Source organism: Protobothrops mucrosquamatus, unplaced genomic scaffold (genome assembly GCF_001527695.2).
Source record: "Protobothrops mucrosquamatus isolate PMUCROS unplaced genomic scaffold, P.Mucros_1.0 scaffold13, whole genome shotgun sequence".
NCBI classification, from domain to species: Eukaryota; Metazoa; Chordata; class Lepidosauria; order Squamata; family Viperidae; genus Protobothrops; species Protobothrops mucrosquamatus.
The window spans coordinates 2,586,824-2,594,595 of NW_015386400.1; the positions used below are offsets into that span (position 1 = coordinate 2,586,824).

The window sequence follows — 7,772 nt, forward strand, 5'->3', positions numbered from 1 at the left end:
AATGATCACATGACTAAAGGACCCTGCTGTCATATGAACCATTTGCCAAGCATCTGACTTTTGATCACATGACCATAGGAATGCTGCAATAGTTATGTGAAAAACAGTCATAAGTCACTTTTTTCAATACCACTGTAACTTTGAATGGTCATTAAGTAAATGCTTGTAATATGTATAAGGACAATGGTTTCACTGCACTGCTGAAAACCTCCCCTCTCAAAAAAGTAGTATTAGTTCACCCTACGTTAACTAATTCGTTATGGTGCTATGACATTTTCCCTTTTTTAGCATTTTATGGTATAAAAATAGGTTAAAAAATAGATTCCATAGCCTTTGTTTTGCAATTCTTTTGATTCTAGATTAATTACTGTAGTTAACACCTGCTCCATCAGGTTGAATTTTGAAAATAGCTATAATTATATTTTTCCTGCCTCCATAAACCCTCTTATACAGGATATTTTCTGTAAATGTTAAAACAGTGAGCAACAGCTTAAAACTGTTTCATCCATTTTACAACTCCAGCAAAGAAAATTCTGTTGTGAATTTAATCCACCTACTTCTGCTGGGTTTAGAGACAGGAATAATAACTTGAACCAAATGATTTCATTTTATTTAATCTAGCATCTCCGAAACAAGAGAAGCCTAATGGCATTTCTAATAAACCTGATAGGCCTCTGATTTAATCATAAATTGACTAGAGATTCTTTGAGTCTATCTGCTGAGTATTCTAATATAATTATAAGACAGCTCCCTTTTTCTCACTTGTAATCTAAGTGACTATTTTCCCAAACTGCTACACCTCCAGATAAGTCTGAGTACAATACAAACCCCAGAATTTTTAGCCAGAACATCAGTAGCTGACCATATGGGAAATGAAAGCCCCACCATGTAAATGAGGAATACTATTTTGGAGGCGACATCTTTCTAGGCTAATTTATTAGCCTGCACAATTTTGGCACAAATTTTGGGAAATAACCTCTCTTTAGAGCAGCGGGACCTACTTCTGATATATACTATCGGTAGTATGATTTAACGTTCCTTAAAAGTGATTAGATTTGTGAGGTAAATAAAAAAAAGCTATAATCCAGGTATGCGAGAGATGAAGTCCTCTTCTTTGGGTGGGTTTAAACGAAATTTAGAAGCCATCCCTCTGAGACCTTTCAAACGGGTGAGCTCCAGGATTCTCGACCTGTCTAGCTGAAGAACAAGACAAAGAACAGCACAAAATGCCTGCCGAACAGCCCTGCACAACCCCCCCCCCCCCCTCCCCTAGCGGGCGATGAACCGCCACCTGGGGATGAGGTACGTCGCGGAGGCAGCACAGACCAGCCTGAACCTTAAAGTTACCAATCCGCGCTTTTGAAGTCCGGCTGACAGAAGTGGGGAAAAAAACCGTTAGGCTTCCAAATTAGTATTCCGTGCGTGCCTGCGTGCGACCAGTCAGGAGGAGCTAATAGGGTTGACGTAGATTTAAAGGCGCCGAAAGAAAAAAAAAAGAGAAGATCCCTCCCAACTTTCTGCCCCGCTGCGTCACTCCTGGAGGACGTCACAGGCGTCACGCGGTTCTAAGCCAAACCGTCCTGCGCGAGAGACTGGCTGATGTCACGTTCGGAACTTAGGGGCGGGGTTGACTCGTTGTCCTTTCTCTCGTATACCGCTTTCTGGGAAGGCGTGGCTTGTTGCGGCCCAGGAAGGTGGGGCTGGAATAGGTGGCCGGATGAGGTCGGAATTAGTTTAGCCCCTCCCCTTCTCGTATCAACTTCCCCCAGACCCAGCCCGGCATATTGAACACTTGAATTCCCATGATGCTGTGCTGGCCAGGAATTATAGTTGCTTGAACTCTAACTCATCCGGAGAGACAGGAGGGATCGGATAGCAGGTCTGTCACATAATTTTAAAAGAGAGGGAAAAGTCCCGGGGATCCGAAGCTAGTTGTCAGAGCTAAGCTGATAAATCTCTCACCAGTGCAATTTTACCTGGGTTCACTTAGAATTCAGCAAAGGGATTTACCCTCAGGTAAGTACGGATAAAATTGCATGCTAGGATGGCTGTGCTGGAAAAGATTTGAACAGGGAATTGAAAGCTTTGTAAAAAAAAAAAATGTTTAAGTAACCATTGGTCTCTTGATTTGTTTTGCTTTTTCTTTAATCGTTTGCCTACTAACAACCTAACGCTGTTGTAGACTAAAGAATGGTGGGATGTTTGCTTGGTTCCAAGAAACGCATTTTACGATTGCTATTCTTGTGTACTTTTCCTTTTTATCTTATCTTTATGTCTATCCTTATTTTCATCATTCTCAGGAACTATGAAATTCAGAAGCCACATCGCATGGGAGAATGATTCCTGGGTTGGAAGAGCAAAGAAAAGAGATGGTCTTCATTTTTCCCTTCCAGGAATAATGGCCAGTTTTCTTAAAGGCATTTGGCTGCTTTTGGTCTTGTCCCAATTCAGCAAAAGTCATTTTATATCTTGCTGGCTGTATAATACTGATAAAAGATATTATCAACATGCTCAAAGACATAGTAGGCAAAGAATCATGAATCAGCATCTTTTTTGACTATTGAATTTTATTAAAGCTCTCATAAACTTTTATCTTTCAATCAAATGAATCAGTTACATAGAAAAAGTGCTAGCAGATTTTTGTGGAATATGTTCAAAGTATTTGCGTGTTCTGTGTCCCTCTATTCAAATGATGTAGGTAATGAAGCCTTGCAGAAATGTAAATTGTAGCTTCAGTTTATATTGTATTCTCTGTAAATCTGAATGTTGCACAAAATCACATCTTTGGGGGTATTTAGATAAGATAATCTTTAGTGTCATTTTTATACTGTGGGCACAATGGCACACATCAAAAATGAAATTTAATTGCCCGCTCTCAAAGTGAAGTATACATGACACACACCTAAACATACTATGAACAACATACGTATAGACCCACATCCCTACATATACGTAGCAATAAATATTAAATATTGTCCATCTTGAATATATAACAGAAGGAGGAAGCTTGAGAGTTCAGAAGGTTAATGCTTTTATGGAATAAAACTCTGGCTAAATCTGGATGTTCTGCTTCGGATACCACGAAGCCTCCTCCCAGAAGGTAACAAGGAAAACAGGTCATGAAGAGGATATGTAGTGTCTCAGATAAACTTATGGACCCTGCTCAAGCAGCGCTTCTGTGCTATGTCCTGGATGGGAGGGAGGGAACTGCCAATGATCTTTTCGGCCATTCTCACCACTCTCTGCACTGCCTTCCTGTCTGAAGCAGTGATGCCTCCAAACCAGACTGATGCTGTAAGACAGGATGCTCTCGATTGTCCCCCTGTAGAAAGTGGTCAGGACGGGGGAAGGAAGGTGTGCTTTTCTCATGCGGCGCAGAAAATGCAGGCGCTGCTGTGCCCGCTTCACCAGTTTCTCACTGTTGAGCGACCAAGTCAGCCTACTCGTTAGCTGCACACCCAGGAATTTGATGCTGGTAACCATCTCCACAGGTGAATCATTTATGCACAGAGAAGTGTGGCTGTGCCTGCCTTTTCTGAAATCAACAATGATCTNTTCTGGAGGCAGGTTGTTCCACTGGTTAATTGTTCTAACTGTCAGGAAGTTTCTCCTTAGTTCTAAGTTGCTTCTCTCCTTGATCAGTTTCCACCCATTGCTTCTCGTCCTGCCTTCAGGTGCCTTGGAGAATAGCTTGACTCCCTCTTCTTTGTGGCAGCCCCTGAGATATTGGAACACTGCTATCATGTCCCCCCTCATCCTTCTGTTCGTTAAACTAGACATACCCAATTCCAGCAACCGTTCCTTATGTTTTAGCCTCCAGTCCCCTAATCATCTTTCTTGCTCTTCTCTGTACTCTTTCTAGAGTCTCAGCATCTTTTTTACATCGTGGTGACCAAAACTGGATGCAGTATTCAAAGTGTGGCCTTACTAAGGCATTGTAAAGTGGTATTAATACTTCACGTGATCTTGATTCTATCCCGCTGTTAATGCAGCCCAGCACTGTGTTGGCTTTTTTGGCAGCTGCAGCACACTGCTGGCTCATATCTAAGTGATTGTCCACTAGGACTCCGAGATCCCTCTCACAGTTACTACTATTGAGCAAGATACCCCCTATACTATACCTGTACATTTGGTTTTTCTTGCCTAAATGTAGAACTTTACTTTTTTCACCATTGAATTTCATTTTGTTAGATAGCGCCCAGTGTTCAAGTCTGTCCAGGTCCTCCTGTATCCTAAGCCTGTCTTCTGGAGTGTTGGCTATTCCTGCCAGCTTGGTGTCATCTGCAAATTTGATGAGTTCCCCATCTATCCCCTCGTACAGATCGTTGATGAAGATGTTGAAGAGCACTGGGCCCAGAACAGAGCCCTGGGGCACCCCACTACAAACTTCCCTCCATGTAGATGCGGTTCCATTGAGGACCACACGCTGAGTACGGCCGGTCAGCCAGCTACGAATCCATCTGGTGGTGATGCTGTCTAACCCATATTTTTCTATCTTAGCAGACCCTGGATTGTTCTCAAAAGAATATTTCCAAATATTGCAGATGGAGAAGTCTAAAATGGCCTTGTCAATTTGAAAAACAGTTAAAAAAAGTCAAAAGCAATGTAACATAATAAGTGTATTATTCCCTAAGAATTAACATTTCTGTATGCTCTGTTCTTGTATCTTATGACTTCAATGAGTCTTTATTTGGGGGGAATAAGTAGTCAGCAGCCTTTTGACAAAGAAGGTCCTTTTTAGAGTCTCAGAAGATGTCTGGTCTAGGATTGAATAATAAGGGCACATACGAATAGTTTGAGAATTCTTTGCTAAATCATTATTTTGAGTGAAAAATATTCCCAAATTTAAATCTAAAAAGATTGCATTGGAACTTTAGTGCTAAAAATAAAGCTTGGGGAATAAGAACAAAATTGTCCTTTGCAAGTAGATTCTTAGCACTTGGCATGAAAAATAAAAATATTTTATTCCTATTACAACAGCATCTGACACATCTATTTCTGTGGAGTTGAATGGAACTTACTTCTGAATGTGTGCATGTTTCATGTATTAAAACTGCAGATAGCCCTCTTTAATATTACATTCCTTCTTGGTTACACATTTCAGAGAAAACAAGGATGTCTATCATTGGACAGGAGAAATTGAACCACTCTAATTTTCCATACTTTTCTATCAAATGTAAATTGTTATGGCTCCTTAGAGAATAAAATCAGTATACAACTATGTAATTCCATGATGATTACCCCAATTTTTAGTAAATGACTTTTTAGAAAAATCTCTAGTACTCTGTTCTGGGATATCTCCTCTTCAAAAATCACATACAGTATTTTTCCTGCTTTTAGAAATTATACGTATAATATTACATGTCAGATTTATCACATTATAGTATGCATATTGCATATAGTATGCAAAGATGAAGAGGAAATGGACTTAGAAATAGTCTAGAACTACTTTGAATTATCTAGCAATTAGTTGTAATAGTAATTGTAATATTACTCTTACAATTAATTACTTTAAACTGCAGGTAATGCCCATATCCCATATTATACAAAGTTATATATCCCCCACATACAGACATTTACTTTGGGATTATTAGTTTCTCCAGGTGACTCTGGTTCCATTTAAATATGTTTAGGATCAGGTTGTAGTATGTAGTTATTAATATTTTTAATAATGAATCAAATCCCAGTATTGTAGGATGACATGGTTACTCTACTTCAATGAAAAAATGAAATGGCGTAGAGTTATGTGTGACATACAATAAAACCACCAATAAATCTTTTTGCAAAAATAATTTTTCTATCTTTCACTCTACATTTAAATTTAATGAGAGCTTTTATTTTATCCAACATTATTTTTTGATGTCTTTTTTTTTTCAAAAGTCAAAGATGAAAAATTCTATATTCAAAGGTACATTTGCTTTAGGAACAAATTCATATTTACTCTCCTATGAGGGTACTTGCATTTGATTAGTACATCTGCATAAGCACTGATACTTTGTTTTACCCTTTCTTATTTATTTTCCTTGTTTATTCAATTATATCCTAGCAATCATGTTTCAAGTTGGTAAGTTAGATTAACTTTGCTCTCATATGTTGGAACAAAAAAGTAGTGCTATCCTTCAATATTTGGAGATGTCTGGTTGAAATCCGGCAGAAAAAGCATGGCCACCATCTTTTTGCTTTGCAGCAACTGTTATTACATAAGCATATCTTTTCAAATGCATTATTCAGAACTTATATTTTCCTCAACCCTCCAAAAACAACAAATATGCAACCATAACCATAACTTTCAAGAAAAGCTCACAGCTGTAAAAATCTCCACATGCTATTGATTTTTCCTCTCGTCACCAAGGCACTAAAGGCAACAAAGGAGAACAGTGGCTTGCTGCCTGGGAAGATTTTGGAGGATCTGAAGGCTTCCTTTTATATTTTTTTACGATCAGCCTTTCCTTGAATAACTTCCAATTACAGCAATCAATCAGCTTTTTGAAGATTCCCAGACTAATACAGACAAATGCATGTGCTAATAAACACAAAGGTAATTTTTTATATTTATTTTATTAATCACGTCTACACAGCTGCCCATTTTACAAAAAACAATCTTGGGTGGGTGTACAATTGAATAAAATATATAAAACAACTATTATAAAAATATTAAAAAAGTCAATTAAACAAAATACTATTAAAATTACAATATGCATACCACAAAGTACACAGAGAGAAAATGTATCAATCACAGTGGAGCTATCTAAACTGAGCCATATTAGGCTGGGTGATGTTCTTTACAGTCTTGCAGTCAGCTGAGAAAAATCAGGTTTGGATAAAGAAAAGAGGGTAAGCACTGTTTGGGGAATTGCATTATTTTTATGTCTTTTGTATTTCATAATATTTCAAGACCAAAATGGAGACCTCAAATTAATTACAAACTGTCTTAAAGAGGGTTTAGTAAATAGGAATATTGGAGGTATGGACCTTTGTCTTTTTTCTGGGAAAGTGGTCAGACTTGTATCCAAACATTGAACAGAACATTCACAATTTTTTAAAAAAATACTTTCTAAGAATTCTCATAAAACTAATGTTTCATGAGACATTTTTCAAAATAAACCTTGTGCTGGAGTTGGCATTTTGCTTTCAGCCAACCAACTTTTCATTTTTCTAAATTGAAAAATATTTTTAAAAATGAAAGGTGAATAGGAAATTTGGCAAGCACTGAGCCTAAGGATACCAAGTTATCTCCTCCTGAGCTGTAGCAATGTTACACATTATGTCTGCTATCTAGTGCTTCAGTCTTCATGGACTCTTGGCTGTTTTAGAGATATTAGAAAACAATAAACTAGCATGACATTTTAAAACTTCAATAACATCATTATTATGACTTTAAGTTCAAAAATGAGAAAATAATTCCAATATATGTTGAGTCACCAAGGGTTTTTCAAAGAAGCTTTGAGGAATATAATTCATAAAAAAGTTGTTAGGGCTACTTATATCATTTTAAATATTTCTTCCTTAAAAATACTTTGAAAAGCACAATCGATGCTGCTGAATTATTTGCAAGCTTTGTTACTTAGAAGAATTTCTTTTCTTCCATTAATATATAGGAATATTCCCTTGACAAACCTGAAATGCTTTGAAGATAGCATTAATCTTGAATAGATTCTTTATGGAGACTTTCATCAACAATGTTTTTCCATGTACAGTATTTGTGGGGTTTTGGAACACATAAGATTTTTTTTTAAAGCAAAACAAACCTATATGAGAGAGATTGCTGTCGC

General features: G+C 37.5%; 1 long non-coding RNA gene across 1 annotated transcript; it reads left to right on the top strand.

Moving 5' to 3' along the window:
* The first annotated feature begins 1,758 nt into the window (after nt 1-1,758).
* Nucleotides 1,759-2,720, top strand: LOC107282841. Its single transcript, XR_001548787.1, has 2 exons — nt 1,759-2,016; nt 2,301-2,720. It is a non-coding gene; the product is annotated as an uncharacterized LOC107282841 (long non-coding RNA).
* Nucleotides 2,721-7,772: the final 5,052 nt, after the last annotated feature.